We start from the raw sequence: 18,706 nt of genomic DNA on the forward strand, positions 1-18,706 counted from the left end.
TATGATTATTTAACCTTAGATTCGTTTCTAGTTTTAATGTCATAAAATCAAATGTCTTAATTTCTCATGTTCAATTTCGTTTGTTCAATAATGATATTAGATTAACTTTGAAAGAGTTTAGAAAATTTTTTGAGTTGAAATCGGATAGGCCTCTTGAACCACCCCAAGACAACATTGTCGTTGTCTATCAATCCCTTACGGGGGATCCTAACTTGAACCTCCAACACGCTAAAGGCACTTGGATACAACATCCCGTGCCAAAGATTTGGCAACGGTTTGTTGGCCTTACCATTTTTGGTAGGCATGAACCCGTCAATGTTAGGCGGGATGAGCTTGAATTACTAGGGTCATACATGGTCCCTAGGAGTGAAAAGCTCAATATAGTTCACAAAATGGCCACCCACTTCCAACGGGTGGCCAATGCGGCCGAGGCGGGTAGGTCTAGGGTACCCATTTATTTTGGTGGCCTAGTTACACATATAGCGGTCAAACACCTTAGCTTTGTCCCTAACGATGATGGTAAGGTAGTCGGCCCAACTCTTATGGACCTACCCTATCTAGGTAGCCTTAAATGGGTTAATGTCATAGGAGGGGATACTTGGTGGGTGATTCAACGGGAATCGGGTAGGAGGGATAATGCTTTCACTTTACCCCACCCCATCTTGACCAAATTTGAGAAGGGGAGGCCTTCTTACACTTTTGCACTTGACGGTCAAGGTGAGGTGCAACAACCTCACCCTTCTCCCCAACCCCATCAATCACCAATTGACCACTCACCTCCTCACCATTCACCACACTATCCACCACCTCCACCCTTTACATACGATATCCCCACTTCCTCTACCAACTACAACATAGACCCTAACGCCCCTTATGACTTCCCGGCTTTTAAAAGCCAATTGGATAGGATTGAGACGGGGCAAGGGAGAGTTGAGGGTTTGGTTAGGGATTTGGATGCTAGAGTAGGGTCTCTAGATAGAAGGGTAGGACATGTAGAGAGGAACCTAGGGAGGGGTTTATACCCCATGTATGATGACTACGCCCGTCGGGGGGCTATTCCCCCCGATTCACTTGTCCCTGATTGGTTCCAATATCTGCAGGGTGGATATACGAACCCAAGTGCCTTTGGTACCTACGTCGACTACTCATCGGTACATGGTTATGGGACCGATGTACCTTTTGGCGGGCTTGGGGGGAACGTGGACCCTAACTACTATGCTGGTGGTTCGGGGTATGGTGGTGGTGGTTCTAGCCATGGAGGAGCCGGTTCTAGCCATGGTGGAGGTTATTCTAGGATGGATGAGGATGAGGAGTAGGCTACTCTCCCAAGTCAATGAGGGCATTGCTTGATTTGGCTTGGGGGGGTGTTCTTTCACTTGGAAATTCTCTTCCTTCTCTATTTTTACATGCTTTCTAGGTTAGATTTCTTGCTTTCCTAGTGTAGTTTTTATTGCTTTCTTTATATATAAAAAATACAAAAAAATTGAAAAAATAAAAATATTCAAAAATACGTTCCAATGAATTGTAAATCATGCTTCCCTGTGCCCCATACTTGAGAAAAAATTTTTTGTTTTGATTCTTGGTATTTGATGATGAATATTGTGGATTTGTTTGTCATGATTTGAAGTTTAATTGTTTGGATTCCTAAACTTGCGTCAATTTTGCCCAACTACTTGTGAATACAGTGCTTGACTAGTTGATTTGGTTAGGAAATGTGTGATAGTTCCATAATTCCTGGTATGTCGATGAATTTGAGTATTGATTTGCAACTATGAGTAGTGTTTCATGACTTATTATTATGCACATGAGGAGGACGAAGGCGTTCATTCTTTTAGGTAGCCTTCAGACATTGTAGATACATTTGTTCCCTTCTTGTCACCCATGTTGTTGCTTGTGCCCTTTTATTGTTTATAGCCACATTACAAGCCTTAATTGCCCCATTGGTTACTAGTCCCAAGCTTGGCTTGGGGGAGCTATTAGTGAGTGAGGTGAGGAAGTTTATAGTGTGCACTTTATTTGCACAATTTGGGTGGGGTTTTGAGAAGTAATTTGTTCTTGATCATATTTTTGTTTATATAAGTTTGAAAGTTGTATATATTTGAGAAAAATAAAAGTGTGATGAAAAAAAAAAAGAAGTTCAAGAAAAAAAAAGGTGAGAAATTTGAAAAAAAAAGAAAGTGAACTTCTAAGAAAAAAAAAGAGGAAAAATGTTTGATGTTCAAATGTTCTAAGTGAAGATAAATCAAAAGAAAAGAAAAAAAAAAGTTGAGTTTCAATGTAAAATATTTCAAGTTATGAGTTCAAGGTTTGTTATTCACCCTTATTCCATATTGTCATATTTTTATGAGTGAAATTGTGAGTGTTGGGATTGTTTTTATTGTTTGGAGTATATTTGGCGGATTGTTGTTTGGAGTTGGTTATGTTGGAGATGTGTATGATCATTATTTTTGATCATGGGTTTATTAGGATTTAGCTCCCTTTTTGCATAGCTTTTCTCTCACATGATCCCAAATTTATCCTACCTTTACCCTAGCCTTACATTACAAGCTTAAAAGACCTTCCGACCTTGTGCATAGAAGTTATGTAAATGTGAAAGTGTTGTTTTTCAATGCAAGTTATGACTTGGAATATTTCGAGTCGACTAGTAGGATGAGCGTTCAATGTTTTTATACACACGAGAGTGTGAGTTGGGAGGGCATTGTTCACATTAAAGGGGTCGGTTGGAGAGAGATCGAGTACATTCTTTACTCGCCACAAAAATGAGAGTTGAGTGTGTGAGCACTAGTCTTGAATTCTATATGCTCTTGTGGTTTGCTCTATTTGACAATTGTTGGGGAGGAAGGGTGATTAGATGAATAAGATTAATTGATGTTGAAGCATGTTTGTTTGATTTACCTTGAATGGTTTGAGCTTGATTTTTATATTGGGGTGAGGCATGTTTTATATGTTCATTGATGAGCTCTTTGCTTAGGGACAAGCAAAGGTTTGGCTTGGGGGAGTTTGATATGTCTATTTTATATAGTATTTTACCCTCGTCCCTTGGTCGTAATTAGTAGTGTTTTTGGCTCTTTAGAGCCACTTTTATTACTAATCGGTGTTTTCCAGTGTTTTCATAGATTTGGTTGACTTTTGCAGGGATTTATGCTTTTGGAGTTTTTTCCCGAGATATGTTGGAGCGATCACGACCATTGGAGAAACACGACCACTTTTGGAGCCCAAGGCCGGCTAGGGCCATCGAGCCGGTGACTAAGGGCTCGGTGATTTGGATCACGAGGCATTTGGACCATGTATTCGAGACCCGAGAGGAAATATGGATTGGGCCGAGAAATCTAGCCCAATCGAAGTCCAAGCCTCGAAGGAGAAGACCGGGCCCGATCGGGCAAGCATACGCCCGATCGGGCGGATGCACGCAAGGGCAAGATGCGCAGCAAGCCAAGGCGCGCCTGATCGTGCGAGGCTTAGCATGATCGGGCGGTGCAGTGAGAAGAGAAGTGCGAGAAAAAAGGCGCGCCCGATCAGGCAGCCTCTAGCCCGATCGGGCGCTTGTTTCTGGAAAGGCTTTTTGTGGAGCAATTAGTTTCTAATTAGGAGTTGTTTTAGTTTTGTTTAAGTACGTTTTTAGGACGATTAATTTACTTATCTTCTTCTCTCCTAGACTTTCTCTCTCTACTTAGTTTTCTCTCTCTTAATCTCTCTCAAAACCTTTGTTCTTATTTTCTTTGATTAATTCCAGATTATTTTGGTAACGATTTCTCTTCCTTTAATCTTATTTATTTTTATTCCTTTCATCATGATTTATTTTATTGTTTTGATTAGTTTAGTTTTTAATATGTGTGAGTAGTTTAATTTCTAGGGTTTATGGGGATCTAATAAATAATATGAAGGGGTAAATTATTGTTGTTGATTATCAATGCTAGATTAATTTCCTATTGATTGAATTAATGCTCTGTGACTAGATTAGGCCTATCTTTTATGCATGAGTTTGACAATATTGATTCAAGAATCGAGAGATGAGAATTAATGTTTAGGTCTAGTTTCAATAGGCAAGTTAATTTATAAATGGTTAAGTCAAGATTCGAGAGATGAGATTTAATACCGGTAAATTGATTGTGTGATTGTAATACGTAGCGAGAGCCCTTTACAATCTGGTTAATTGATGCATTGATGATTGACTATTATTGATTATTGGTATTGCATGATAATTTCTTATTGGATTGTTTTAATGTTTTACAATTGCGGCTTGTAAAAGTATAGCAATATTAAATTGATGAATCGAGCAGATGTTAATTTGATATTAAAGGCTATTTTCAATAAGAACTTAGATCTAGTAAATTGCAAGAGCCTGTTAGATTTATGTTGATTAATAAATTGCGAGAGCCTGTTAATCATGTTATCTATGCAATGTCAATGATTGATTACCCTGTTTTACCCTGGAGTATTATTTATTGGTGAACCTATGCCCTAGATCCTTTCATATATTGTTTTCTCCCTACTCTTATTCTTTGTAGTTTAGTTTCTCATTCAGCTTTAAATATTGGTTACTTAAATAGTTTAGATTATAATAATAAATTAGGAGTAAAAAGACTAGTTTCCCTGTGGAGATCGACCCTACTTCCCTATCTACGTTAGTTAGTGATTTAGGTAATTATTTTTGATTAGGGGATACGACTTTACCCTGTCATATCCCCTCCCATGACATTAACCCAATTGAGGCTACCTAGATAGGGTAGGTCCATAAGAGTTGGGCCGGCTACCTTACCATCATCGTTAGGGACAAAGCTAAGGTGTTTGACCGTTATATGTGTAACTAGGCCACCAAAGTAAATGGGTACCCTAGACCTACCCGCCTCGGTCGCATTGGCCACCCGTTGGAAGTGGTTGGCCATTTTGTGCACTATATTGAGCTTTTCACTCCTAGGGATCATGTATGACCCTAGTAATTCAAGCTCATCCCGCCTAACATTGGCGGGTTAATGCCTTCCAAAAATGGTAAGGCCAACAAACCGTTGCCAAATCTTTGGCACGGGATGTTGTATCCAAGTACCTTTATCATGTTGGAGATTCAAGTTAGAATCCCCCGTAAGGGATTGGTAGACAACGACAATGTTGTCTTGGGGTGGTTCAAGAGGCCTATCCGATTTCAACTCAAAAATTTTACCAAACTCTTTCAAAGTCAATCTAATATCATTATTGAATAACCGAAATTGAACATGAGAAATTAAGGCATTTGATTTTATGACATTAAAACTAGAAACGAATTCTAAGGTTAAATAATCATAAGTATCGTAATGCATGTTAAAGAAACCGCTCATGCCAACTCCTTTGAATAATTTTTCCACATGCTTATCAATTCCTAGTCTAATGAGGGTAGGGTGATGAATGAAACGAGTGGGAATTACTTGCCTCGTAATGAGGTTAAGCATCCTCTGTTTTTTCTCTTGGGTGGTGATGACCACCTTCTCCCATCCCGGAATTTGCAAGTCCGGGTTAATTCTCGCCTCTTGGTTCCTTAAGCCTTCGCCCATCACCATTCTTGACCTTTTGAAAGCCATCTTCTTGTAAAATAGTAGGAAATTGAAGGTTGTTCTCTCTTAGGGTTTGAGAAAATTTGAGAGAAAGTAGTAGAAAATTAGTGTAGATTGTAGAGGAAGATGAGAGGAGTTGGAATATGTAAGAATTTTTTAGTTTTGTTGGAAGAATTAGAGGAGATCTTGAATTGAAGTGTAGGTTGAAGGTTTGAAAATGGAGGTTTTAGAGAGAGAAAGTGAAATGAAGAAGATGAAATAAGGAGAAAGTGAGGAAAGAAAGAAGAGAAAAGAAAATAAAGGGGTCGTGGCTGAAGGCGCGCCCGATCGGGCGAAGAAACGATTTTCCAGAACTCTAGTTGCGTGCCCGATCGGGCGAGCTCCGCCCGATCGAGCGGGAACACGAAGCAAAATTTCTCCACTTTGCTCGCCCGATCGGGCGAGCGTCGCCCGACATTTCTTTTCATTCACTCGATTTTCCACAAAAATGTGCCCGATCGGGCAAAAATAGCTCCGAATTCAACCTTGTTTGCGCGCCCGATCGGGCGAATTTGCGGCTGAAATCTTGGGTTGCTTGTGCGCCCGATCGGGCGAGCCTCGACCGATCGGGCCCGAGCCCAACTCGGCTACACTCCTTTTTCTCCGATTTCTTTTCTTCTTCAAATTTTTCTAAGTCTTTATACCTGTCAAATTCATACCTGTACAACAACACTCATAACTGGTGAAATATCACTCTCCTCGCCTCTCTAAAATAAAAATAAAAAATAAGGAAAAGGGAAACTAGCCTAGAAAGCATGAAATACGGGTTACCTCCCGCAAAGCGCTGGTTTATCTAGGTCCGCACGACCTTCTTACCAAGTATGATATCTAGGACCCTTGGCCTAACGCTTGATTGGGTGGTTTCTCACCCGGTCTAGCGATGTTCAGGCTGTGATTCAGCTTTCTAACATACCCTGTGGGACGCCAAACCACCTTATCTAGTGGATCCTCTTTGACTTGGATTGGGGGATCTTCGATGCTACGCACTAAAAATCCTTCTTCGATCGAGTGTTGCTTCAAATTGTCATTGCGTTCAACACTTGCAACTCGATCTGGCGGAACACTTACCGTAGGCTCGATTCGCACAACTTGCTTTAACGGTTCCACCTTTTCACCCTCAAAACCAAGACCAACATTGTAGAGTGCTATTTCTATTGCATCGACTTCCTTCTTCCATTTGTCTATCTTATCTGAAAAGGATGCGACACAAGATACCGCCTCCAAGGGATCTTTTTCAAGAGCTTGGGGCTTATTAGAATAATTTACAACCACATTAACACTGAAACATTTCTCCTTAGTCATGGAGCTTTTAGGGGCATTATTCAGATTAAAAATAATTTTATCATCCCCTACTGATAGTGTTAACTTACCACTTCGTACATCTATGACTGCTCCTGCAGTGTTAAGGAATGGTCTACCCAAAATAATTAGGGTTTGCATATCCTCAGCCATGTCAAGAACAACAAAGTCTACAGGTATATAAAATTTACCTACTCTAACGGGGACATCCTCTAAAACACCTAAGGGGTATTTGAAAGAGCGGTCGGCCATTTGTAGAGTTATATTGGTGGCTTTTAATTTACCCATATTCAACTTAGAACACACAGATAATGGCATGACGCTAACACTAGCACCCAAATCACATAATGCATTATCAATCAAGAGATTGCCAATATGACAAGGGATAGAAAAACTACCCGGATCTTTTAATTTAGGTGGAGATTTATTCTGAAGTACGGCACTACACTCTGCAGTGAAAGCTACTGTCTCTACCTCACTAATAGACCTTTTTCTCGTCAATATTTCTTTCATAAATTTTGCATATGAGGGGATTTGTGTGATCAATTCAGTAAAGGGAACTGTTACAGTAGACACCCATTTGTGTCTCCCCAAAACCAAACCAGTGATGAGTACCTTTCACGTCGAATCATAATCGAATGAAACGAAAGTGTGGAAAAGTCTAGTGTTGCGGAAAGTTTTTATTTCTTTTCTCTTCTTTCCGTTTTTGAAAACTTTATTTTAAGAAAACAGCCAATCCAGTTTGGTTGGTCCATGATATGGGTCTAATAGTAGTGTAGTTGGATGGGGCTTGCAAAGACCTTTCCAACGATATATTATAAGCCCAATTCCGATGAATATTGAGGAAGTTATGGCCAATTTACTAAACTGGGCCCGGTTCGAGCTTTATGTATGGCCCAATGATCTAGGGGAGGGCCTAATATGATTTATCATTCCTAATGCAATTAGGAATGGTTTTAGTCTTCTAGAATCTTCTAGAAAGTTCTTTTCATTCCTAATTCAATTAGCATTGATAAGTTGACTTTGTTGACTTTTCAGAGTTTTAATCAAAATCAAATAGCATTTTCGAAGATATTATATTATTTTATCTTCCAGTACAGTAAACTTATCGGATTTTTGAAAACGCATTAGAATCAAGACTGGCGTCCAACCCCAGGCCTTGGCGCCTGGAACCAAGCTTGGCGCCAGGCGCTAGCCATTGGTGCCTGGCGCCAGCTAGCCAAGGTTGGCGCCAACCTCGTTTCCTGAGCGTCAGACTCTGTTTTGTTAATTTATCTTTTTTTGCTGATTTTCTCTATAAATATTGTATCAAAAACTCCGTTTTCATTCACCAACTCATCATCTACATCAACTTACAATCAGTTTTCATTCGCAATCATTAATTCTCTAATTCTCTCTTAATTATTCACCAATCCTCATCAAGTTTTCTTGATTATTTCATCTCTCTCTTTCTCTTTTTCTAAACTTTGTTTTTACATACAAAATTCTGCATTCACTAGATCTAGAAACACCTAGCCATATTCGAAGTTGCCTTCCCCCTAGACGTGAAAGGTTTAATTTCTGAGGGTTTGGTCCCAAATCATTATTTCAATTATTTAATTTAATTTTTTGTTTATTATTTTCCTTGAAGTTATTAACGTGTGTATTTTGTTATTAGAAAGAGGTACGAGGCATCAAAGTAAGTGATTTAATTGATTTATCGATATTATGATGTAGAAATCATGTTTATATTGTTATTATGATATTCCTAGTATCATGTCTAGGGTAATTTTAATACTAAATATGATTGCTATGATGTCTTTTGTTCTCTTCTTAATATTTATGATTGTTAGTATCATGTTAGGGTTAAAGATTTGATTTTTATTGCCTAGTGACATGCTAGGGTTTGTTATTAATCTTGTTAGTATTATGCCTAGGATCTTGCTATGTTTATTATGCTTTAATATTAACATGAATATGATTATGATTATAATTGTTATAATTTATGATGTCTATGATTATTATTATTTATGGTTATTATGATATTGATTATTTATTATGTTGCTTGATATTTATTCTTTGTTGCTTGATCACACCTTTGATGCATGTTTAAAGGGAATTTGGTACTTGTAATCACGCTTAATAAGATAATTAATAATCTTGTTAGGGTTAATTGTGATTATAATTTCAAGTGATCGCCAATAATAGTTTACTTGTGCATTAAATTCAACCAACATAGATAAACAAGTTTAGGGTTAATCCTATTGATTGCATGTTAATTAAAAAGCGCACATGAATACGAGCAGAATAAAGTAGAGGCCTATTATTAGGGCAGGTTCAATCTCTTTTAGGTTGGATTTGTACCATCATCCCCGAACCCTTATTTGGTTCAAGACCTTATGGAGTTGACGATCTCTTGGATCGTTAAGGGGTGAAACCTTCATCCTATGAACGGTTTACAAGTTCCTTAAAAAACTTGTTGGCGACTCTTTTGCTCTATCTTCTTCCCTTTTGGACGCCACCGTACTTTAGTGTATGATCACAGTGGGGTTCGAGCTAGTGGGATTAAGGCTTGAATTATTCCCTACAGTTACCTTCAAATCTTTTACCACTTCCAGGAACTTACCAAACTGCATATCCAAGTTTGTCTTCAATTGACGATTGGGGAAAGGAAGTTTGATAATTGACTTTGGAACATTATTATTCTTGTCTGGAGTAGCCACCTTCCTTGGAGTTATACCCTGCAATGTAGAATTAGATATGTTAGTATTATCCTTTAAATTACATTGTTTGGTTTAATGGAATCAAGATTAGCATTATTTGATAAAACAGGTTCATCAACTTTGGGCATAGAGGGCCCTTCATAGTTTGAACCACTCCTTAGAGTAATTGCAAATGCTTGATCCGTAGGCCTACTAGGCTGTGCCGGCAAGGCTCCCTGTTGGCGGGCTTGTAGAGTAGCGGAGAGTTGCGCAATTTGATTATCCATAATTTTATTATGCGCTATAATTTAATCAATTGTCGCATCTCTGCTCTCCATGTGCTTTTGCATATTAGCCAACATTGCTCTAATTTCCACCAGATAAGGGTCAGAAGATGGGGAGGGTTGCTGTGGCTGGTTCTTCTGGCTAGCATTGGGATGATAATATTTTTGTTGTTGTTGCTGTGGCGCCTGTGGTTCTTGTGGTGGTGGATTTTGAACATTAGTGCTCCGGTAAGAAAGGTATGGATGATTCCGATACCCAGGATTGTAAGTGTTGGAGTATGGGTTATTCTGCATGTAAGCTTGGAAGGCATTAACTTGCTCCATGGAACTCCTGCAATCCTGCTCCCAATGACCTACAATACCACAATTTTCACAGAAAGCCTCATTAGAATTATTATTATTAATCGCAGAAACATTAGCTACATTAGCAGTGCTCAGATTATCTAATTTTTGGCAAATAGAGGTTAGTTAAGCTTGCAAAAAGGATACAGAGTCGACACTATGCTTCCCCTTGTTAGCAAATCCTCTGGGATTCCCATATTGGGAATTTGTATCGCCATATCTTCAATAACCTGACCTGCATCATCAACATTAAGATTCATGAATCTCCCACTAGCTGCAGAGTCTAAAATTATTCTAGAGGAATTTCCAATGTCGTTATAAAAGGCTTGGATTAACTGCCATTACGCTAAATTATGGTGAGGGCATTCTCTTTGTAAGTCCTTGAACCTCTCCCAAGCCTCATATAAAGACTCATCGGCTTCTTGGGCAAAGTTCTGAATCGCACTCCATAGTACTGCTGTTCTCTCTGCAGGATAATACTTGTTATAAAAATTTAACACAAGAGTTTCCCAGTCAGTTATACCAAGTATAGTTCTATTTAAGCCATTAAACCACAATTTAGCTTTTCCAGTTAGAGAGAAGGGAAAGAGAATCTCCTGATTTGGTCTTGAGTGACCCCGGCTTGCCTGATGGTGTTGCAATATTGACAATAGTCGCCAATGTGAAGATTCGGGTCTTCACCCTTGGCTCCACTGAATTGCTTCCTCTCTATCATCGTTATAAATTGAGGTTTGATTTCGAATTGAACCCCATCAAGAGCCGGAGTAGGGGTGAGATGTGGAAAATCCGTAAGCTTTGGTTATGAATAATCATTAAGCTTCTTTGGAGCCGTCATCTCTGATTCTGCGTCTGATGATGCCTCTAAATTGCTAGAATTAGTTGGAGGATCGCGGTGATTATTGTTATTATCACCAGAATCCGCCAGGATTTGCTTGTAGAGATTTTTTTGTTTATGGAAGGAACGTTCGATCTCAGGATCGAATGGGATATAACCTGATATGGAACACTTGGGCATAAACAAAAACTAGAAGCAAATGTGAGATTTGTCTCAGAGAACTATCGCTCTCTGAGACAAAAAGGGAAATAATCTAGACTACAAAAACAATCAGAAATAAAAATAAAACCGTTTCCCCGGCAACGGCGCCAAATTTTGACAGGGTAAAGTCGTATCCCCTAACAAAAATAATTACCTAAATCACTAACTAAAGTAGATAGGGAATTAGGGTCGAACTCCACAGGGAAACAGGTCTTTTTAATTCTAATTAATTATTATAATCTAAATTATCTAAGTAACCAATATTTTTAGGTATGAATTCTATACTACGAAGAATAAGTTTAGGGAGAAAAGAAACAATAATAAGGAAGCCTAGGGTCACAGGTTCATCAATAATTAGTATTCCGGGATAGAACAAATTAATTAATAATTAACAATGCACAGATAACATGATTAACAGGTTCTCGCAATTTATTAATCAACATAGATCTAACAGGCTCTCGCAATTTACTAGACCTAAGTTCCTATTAAAATTAGCCTTTAATATTAAATCAACATCTGCTCGATTCATCAATTCAATATTGCTAAACATTCACAATCAAATTACATCTGCTCGGTTCATAATCTAATTGCGAAGAATTAAAACAATTCAATAGGAAATTATCATGCAATATCAATAATCAATAATAACAAACTATCCCTTCATATTAATTATGGATCCCCATAAACCCTAGAATAGAACTACTCACTAATCATCATAACTAAGCCAATCAAGTAAATAATTAAAAGCATAATTAAGAAAGCAATTAAAATAGCTGAAATTAAAAGGGAAGAAATTGTACCAAGAATAAATCTGGAATTAAAGGACGTATTAAGTACAAAAGTTTAGAGAGAATTTAAGAGAGAGAAAATACTAAGTAGAGAGAGAAAGTCTAAGAAAGAAGGTAAACTAAAAATTCCGTACATAATCGTATTTAAACCTTTCCTAAAACAAGAATTAAAACTAAACTAATCAGCTACTAAGAAAACACGCGCCCGATCGGGCAAAGGGCCGCCCGATCGAGCCCGCCTTTTTACTCTTCCCTTGCTTGGTATGCTGCGCCCGATCGAGCCTACGCTCACCCGATCGGGCGCGCTTCTTCCCTGAGGCTTGGATTTCTATTGGGCTCGATTCCTCGGTACAATCTGGATTTCCTCATTGGGTCTTGATTGATTGATCCAATAGCCCCGGTATCACATACCGAGCCCTTAATCACCGGCTCTCACCGATCCTGGGCTTCAAGAGTGGTCGTGTCCTTCTAGCTTCCGTAGTCGATCCATAAAGCCCGGGAAAATGCTCCAAGAGTGCAATTTCCTGTAAAATACAACTAAAACTACGAAAACACTACAACACACAAATTAGTAATAAAAGTGGCACGAAAGAGCCAAAAACACTACTAATAACGACCAAGGGACGGAGATAAAACACTATATAAAATGGACATATCATTGGGTCTCCACCTCCCTCAAAGTATGGTGGCTTGACTTGAGCAAGTTTCTTAAACATCTCACCCGCAGGATCAGGATTATCGTTGCGGTTTTGGTTCAAGTTCTCAGCTAGTAGCCTAATAGCAGCAGCTAAAGCATCGTTGTTAGCCATCCTCCTTCTCTGCCTAGAAATGTAATACATTCTTAGGTCGACATCAACACAAAAGAACTCCACTTGCTTAATAAGTCACATACATAATCATCAAATATATATATTAAGGTAGAAAGGTGGGCAGGGCCACACGATTGCCCCTAATAAGTCACTTTTAAAAAAAATGATAATTAAATTTTAATCATTCCTACGCACACAAAAATTAAATAAAATAATTCCCTTGATTCAATTCCCACCAAAATCCAAGCATTAAGTAAATAAGATAATTAAATAAACACATAATAATAGGTCCATAATTACATGCTTCACATAAACAAATTAAATCATTTAAACATTTCACATTACACAAAGAATCTCATTCCATTCCATATTACATGCTTTAATCTTAAACATGATACTAAGTGATCACTCAAGTTTGCACCATTACATGAAACATACATAAATTAAATAACTTGCATGAACACTTCATACATGGATAAAATCATTAAAGTAATTAATTACAGTGCATACAGAAATAAATAATATTACGCCCTTCCTAATTCTACCCAAATCTCGCCGATAAATAAAATAAGAACACAAAGTAAGAATAAAATAAATAATTAAATTCATTTATTCAAAATAAGTAAACAATTCGAAAATAAATAAAACAAATAAATAAACTTTATTTTTTTTTATAAATGCCGAAATAAATATATTAGAAGAGAATATTTTTTTTTTTGAAAACTTAAGTTAACTTTAAATAAGGTAGTTAAATAAAACTCATTAAATTTAAAACGTTAGGCGCCTAAAAACTTTAAAATTGGCTTTAGTGGTAATTAAATCTAACCTAAGCTCTGATACCACTTTGTAACACCCCAATAATTCTCCCTTTTCCAAACCACTTACTTTAAATAAAAATAGAGGAGAACCATCGGGATGTTACCGCCACGTGTTAAAACGTTAAGGCTTTATCAAAGTATTGCAGCGGAAATCCAACTTAAATCTTAAAATAATATAATTTAGAAAACCAATAAGTCAAAGCTTACAAATTGGAACCATAAATGCCCTTATTAAAACCAAACCAATATTCAAAATCCCAAAACATAATTAAAATAGTAAAACATAAATAAGTTCAACACAAAGAACGAATACTCTCAATCACACCAATCCCTTGACAACGCGTATGTCAAATCCCCGAACTTCACATCATCAAGCTAACCTGTGCAATACTGCTCCCCAATAATACAGGTGTAAGAATTGGATCGTCACAGGGTCATTGAAAGGCGAAGGCCATGACCAAAAGAAAACACACAAAAGCACGCAATCAGCAAAGCTGAGTACATACAAGCTACAACGTACCAAGCCTAGCATGCTCAACTAATTAAAGTAAATAAACATATATACAACACGAATTCATTAATCAAGACTCCACTCTTAAACAATTCAATTGACTCAACATACTTGCTAATCAATTCCAAACACTTGACTCTTTATATTTAATTTAATTAATTTAATTTGGAGTAAGCAATAGACGAGGTTGTCCAATCCACCAAATCATTTTGGTCCCAAATGACCATTTAAAATAAAAGTTTAGCGCGATGCAAGAATGGGCGCGACTCCATTCTCACAAAGTTAGTCTAGGATCCCATCTAACTTTCATTATAAAATAAAATGTAAATACCAAAAGAGAAGAGGACATGTTGATCAAACAAGCCTCAAAAAGCCACGAGCTACCACCGTGTACCCCAACCCATAATTGTAAATACTCTATAAGTGCACACTTTCTAGAGTTTTATTGCTCATCCATGTTTCACTTTACGTGATTACAATTTTAATTTATATCCGACTCATTCAAGTAGACCATACATAGCAATCATACATCAATTCACTTTTAATCTTATTTAGGACAATGGTGATCACATCACAAATTGACCTTTAATTCCATTAAACTTCCAAATTATCCAAAATTGTTGAACATAGTCAACCCACCTAGCCATTTCGGCTTAATCCACCTTTACTCAACATACTAACAAGTTATGATTGAGTAATAAATAAAATAAATAACAACCTTGTGGAATAATTAATAAATTCATTCCACTTAAACCATTCAATTCCAATCCTTTAATAATTCAAATGTGGTTAACAAACCAATCCAATAAAATATGTTTGTATCAACATTCCATACAAACAATTAATCCAACATAATTCAACAAACTTGCATCCATAATTCCATACAAGCATAATTAATTCACGAAAACATGCCTCATAAACATAAATACATGAATTAATTAAATATATAACCAAACAATTTTCATCCAAGTGTTCTCTAATCATAAAACTAAGTTCTTTTCTTTGGTACCTAAACATGATACTACTTACAACGAAGTAGACATGTACGCAGTGGCGGACCCAGCCTTGGTCCTGTTAGGTCACGTGACCTAGCAAAAAAAAAAAAAAAACTTTTTTTTTAAAAAAATGGCACCCATTTGAAAATAAGATATAAAGATTATTTTTGGTTATTATTTAACAATACAAACTTGTAGCATAGTGGTTGGAGGGATTGAGACAAAGCCCAAAAAGCAAGGGCCCTGTGGTACCCCATTTTTTACTAATTAGAATTAGAAGTCAAAATCCCACGTTAGTCGATAATGTGACTAAAAAAAGGAAATTAGAGTCGCCACTCTATTTTTGCCCGAATAGAGACGGTCTTTTTGTTTATGATCGTTTTTAAATAGAAAATGACATTGACTCCATTAGGTGAGGCACTATCTAAGTATGGTCTTAGGAAAATTAGAGATCTAGGTACGGGGTATAAGTTAGGAAGATCGAACGTTTGGAACTCGTCTCTTCCTCTGTTCTAATGAACAGGCTCTTACTAGTACGTTGCTAATTGGTTATGGTTATTCACATACTTTTTTTAAACTAATGCATAAAAACACGAAAATTTCCACATTGTCAATCACACTCAAATGTAAAATAAAAGTGAATTAAACCTTACGATATATGTAGGGTTTGAGCATTAAAGTTGCCCTAAGTACCGTTCATTGTGGGATTTGAATCCACTCCCGGATCAAAACCCTACGTAGTTCTTACTAACGCCCATTTATACATGGTCGAAATTTCATATGAGGTTTCAAGAAGGTTTATATTTTCTTTTGGGAGAGGTGGTCGATCCATATAGGGTCATTTGAATGAGGTTGAGCAATCTTGCTTTCAAGGTGGAGGTCAATTTATCATGGTTGAGGAAGTCACTAGAACCAGCGACACCATAGGAGTTTCTTTGAGGAGAATGATTTTGTTTGTAAAATGCGTTTAAATTAACGACTTTATTTAGGGTTGACAAACTTCCAAAAGGAGATTGTGTGGGCTTATTTGAGTGTCCTAAAAAGGGAATTTTATTTGGTATGAATTGAGAAGAATATGAAGGAAATGTGTTTAGATTGTATGAAATTGACTTACGCAGAATGGACATTCTACATGGCTTAAATCTAAATGATAGGTAGTATATGTTGAAAACCTTAATCATGTTAGATTAAGTAAGCGACCTATCAGAGATAATAAAACTTTAAAAGTATAATTCTCTGCGGCAAATAGATCATCTTATAACCTATCATGATTGAATATTCAACTTTACCCTCTTATTTAAATATAAGCAATAAACCATAACTCGAAAGATTTATTTTATTAATGAAATGATACAAGCATGCAAGACCATATTTTGCTTAATTAAAAGTTAATTGTCTCTTTATTAAAAAATGCATAAGGAAATTTTGCTCTTCCGAACGATGATGGAATTAAAACTTAAACAAGATTGATTTAAAAATTATAAGACATTATGTTCCAAACTAAATGAATTATTTAAAATTCTCCTTTCATATAGCCATAGAATGAAGAAGACCTTTTTTTTTTTAATAAAAAAAAGTGTTAGTCTTAAAGTGATACAAATGTGTCTCTTTTTTGGATTAATATTAAGTTGAGGCATGAGTAATTTATAACTTCCTCAAATGACTAAAAAAAACCAGAGGTATACATGATAGGGTGACACAAATTATATAATAATGTTCATTCCATTTTTCCTTAAAAAGCTTAAGGGTTTAAAGTGTCTCTAATATTTCGGACACCATAACTCATGTTCTAACAGTCGGATTTGAGCATATGATAGGTCTTTGGAAATGTCTATAAGTATTATATAACATATAAAAATTGGGATTCATCTAGCTATTGAAATGAAAGATAATGAATTTTCTTTAAAAACACTCCGGTTTGGGACGTTCATGGGGAATTGGGTGATAATGGTAAAAGTACTTCGAAATTGGCATGATCCTTTTAATGGTATGTTAAGGACAAGCATATAAATTCTCTGTAGAAAATTTCCCCTTTTTAGAAGTCATTTGATATGCCAAATAAAAAGAGTATGCTTGGTTTGGGGAAAACAGCCTCAAATCAGTTTATCATTTTGATACCTTGTTTTGTAAAAATCATAAAAAATAGAGTATTTATCCTATGGGAACGTGTGACCCCAACTTAAAAAGCTTAAGGAATATTCTTTCTAGATATTCAATTCAAATTTTATTATTAAAAAAAAAATATTGGTCGAAAATTGGCAAATAGACAAACCTGTAGTAAGAAATTTGTGGTGTTACTATGTCTACATATCTGATTTTTTTTTAGTTGGTTAAAATTTATTTTTATAAAATTACAAGTCTTATACACTCCTAAATACATAAGCTTACTGTAAAAAAATTATTTTTTAATTTTATGATGAAAAACGATTTTTTACATAATAAAAAAAAAAGTAGTCGAAAATGCTATCTTGCTAGAATTCCATCATTCATTCTTTGGAGCTTCCTTATGCATTTTGTACAATTATCATTGCTTCCATTTCATACTCTACATAATGATGATACATACAAGAAAAGAAACATCAAGCAAACCATGTATACTCACTCTCAAACTCGCTCGCGGTCGGTCAAATTCTACTTGGTTTCCAAATTAGGAAACCGGCACGTATAGTGCCCTAGGAGGTTTTGGAACACACAAAAGTAGAAAAGTTAGTAAATGTATGTAAGAATAATATGAAATTACAAATAAAAAGAAAGAAAATATTACCTTTGACTAGCTATCTTGAGGAGTTAGTAAGAGTAGCGTGATAGTGTTAAAACGATCGAATTAAAATTAGGCCAAGTCTTTCTACAATAACTTTTTTTTTTTTTTTACGGAAAATAAAAAATTTTGATTGCTTTTTTTTTTTTAATCTAATTATAGTGCTGAAATATTTTAGACTTCTTTTATGAGTTTTTTTTTAGCTCCTTTCTTAGATCTCCCTTTCTTGAAGAGTGGAGTGGTATATATATGGGAACAAATAGGAGATAAAATACAAAATACAAAGAATATATTGTTATACAAAATAAATACGTACGAATACAGGAGTTAGGTAGAAATTGTAACCAAAATTTGTCTTAATGAGGTAGAGGAGAAATAGAATAGCCTACTACTTTATATAAAACTTAATTACTATTGACTGAACAAAAGACAATATTATTAATGACTAAAAATAATCAAAAGAACTATTATAATTTTAATATAATTGTTAATTAATACTACCTTCCTTCGAAAAGCGTATTTACTCTTCGTATTTCAAACTTACCATATCTAAACAAAACTATTACAAAACCCACTTATTAGAAAATAACAAGGAGAAAAATGTTTTTTGCCATTAATTGTGGATGGTCTTATCACCTTATCGTTTGGGAAGAAACACAGCTCAGTGATACAACATTGTCATATCGCACTATTTTCTGATCTTCGTTGCTAAATTACAACCATGGCTTACCATTTTCTTTTTCTGTAGGAATTTGACATATCAAATGAGTGGTAATAGCCGAGGTATCTTTGCTTAGAGCCACTCTTTTACTGTCAAATAT

Source organism: Chenopodium quinoa, unplaced genomic scaffold (assembly GCF_001683475.1).
Source record: "Chenopodium quinoa cultivar QQ74 unplaced genomic scaffold, ASM168347v1, whole genome shotgun sequence".
Classification (NCBI taxonomy): domain Eukaryota; kingdom Viridiplantae; phylum Streptophyta; class Magnoliopsida; order Caryophyllales; family Amaranthaceae; genus Chenopodium; species Chenopodium quinoa.